Genomic DNA, 1,964 nt, shown 5'->3' on the forward strand with positions numbered 1-1,964 from the left:
AAGGCAAATCATCACTTTCACTCAAAAACAAGGAGAAACTTTTTATCAGTGTTGGGATAGATATAAAGAATTGCTTAATCTTTGTCCACATCATGGTTTTGAAATTTGGAGAGTTGTTTCTCAATTTTATGAAGGCTTAACACCTAAAGATAGGCAAATGGTTGAATTTATGTGTAATGGAACATTTGAAGATAAAGATCCAAACGAGGCATTTGAGTATCTCGATTCACTAGCTGAAAATGCTCAAAATTGGGACACTATAGGTACAATCGAACCATCAAACAAGATTCAATCTCTCACATCTGGTGGAGATATGTATACCCTCAAAGATGAACATGATCTGCAAGCTAGATTTACCTCATTGGCAAGAGCACTTGAATTGAAAAAGAATGGTCAATTAAAATCTGTTCAAGAAATTGCGTGTCACATCTGTGATACAAGTGATCATTCTACAAAATATTGTCCCACTTTGCCCTCTTTTAAAGAATGTCTCCATGAACAAGCCTATGTTTTGAACAATTTCAAAAGGCCAAATTTTGAACCATTTTCTCAAAATTACAATCCAGGTTGGCGAAATCATCCAAATTTTAGTTGGAAGAATGATAATGCTGCACAATTTTCACAACCACATTTCCAAAATCAACAAAATTTTCAAAATTATGCACCTTATGTTCCTCCACCTAAAAAGAACTTGGAAGATATATTGAATTCTTTCATTGCAAAGCAAGAGTCTATCAATACTCAAACTGCTCAAACCATGACAGATTTGAATGATACTCTTTCTAAATTTGCATCTGCACTTAATGTTCATGAAAGAGGTAAGTTTCCTTCACAACCTTAGCCTAATCCCAAGGATCATCATTCACAAACCGGAACTTCTGGAACTCAACCGATGGATCAGGTAAAATCTGTTATTACCCTTCGCAGTGGTAAGGTAGTGGAAAAATCCATTCTTGAACCTTGTGAAAATGATGATAAATCAACTCCAAAGGGTAAGGAAGTGGAACCCATAACTTGCGAAGAAGAGGATCAACAAATAGTGCCACCACCATTCCCTCATGCATTGAAAAATACAAAAAAATCAAATTTGAATGCTGATATATATGATATTTTTAAACAAGTAAAAGTTAATATTCCTTTATTAGATGCTATAAAGCAGGTACCATCATATACCAAATTTTTGAAAGACTTGTGCACCGTGAAAAGAAAATTGAAAGTGAAAAAGAAAGCATTTTTAGCCGAACAAGTAAGTGCAATTATTCAAAATAATAATAATTTGAAATACAAAGACCCTGGTTGTCCTACTATTTCATGTATTATTGGAGAACGAAAGATTAAAAAAGCCTTGCTTGATCTTGGAGCTAGTGTGAATTTACTTCCATATTCAGTATATAAAGAACTCAATCTAGGTGAGTTAAAACCTACTTCGGTAACACTTTTACTTGCCGATAGATCTGTTAAAGTGCCAAGAGGTATGGTAGAAGACGTGTTGGTCCAAGTTGATAACTTTGTATATCCTGTCGATTTCATAGTTTTAGATACACAACCTATCGAAGCTTGTAATGCAATTCCTGTAATTTTGGGTCGTCCATTATTAGCAACTTCTAATTCTCTTATAAATTGCAGGAATGGAATAATGAAGTTGTCATTTGGTAACATAACCTTGGAGCTTAATGAAAGTGAAGATGAAAATCTTATTGAAACTCTTGTGGAAGAAAACATTCAAGAAGGGAGTACTCGTGACCAATTAGATATTTGTTCAATTGATACTGTTAAAAAAATATTGAAATTGATCTTGATGATTTTATCAGGTATCACTCGTTACCAGGATCAGAGAAAAAATTTGAGGCAAAATATAAGAACAAAGATGAACCACCCATATTGGAGTTAAAACCTTTACCAAAAGAATTGAAGTATGCATTCTTGGAGAAGATGAAACATATCCGGTGGTAATTTCTTCCAAA

Source organism: Primulina huaijiensis, chromosome 2, assembly GCF_012295235.1.
Source record: "Primulina huaijiensis isolate GDHJ02 chromosome 2, ASM1229523v2, whole genome shotgun sequence".
Taxonomy (NCBI): Eukaryota; Viridiplantae; Streptophyta; class Magnoliopsida; order Lamiales; family Gesneriaceae; genus Primulina; species Primulina huaijiensis.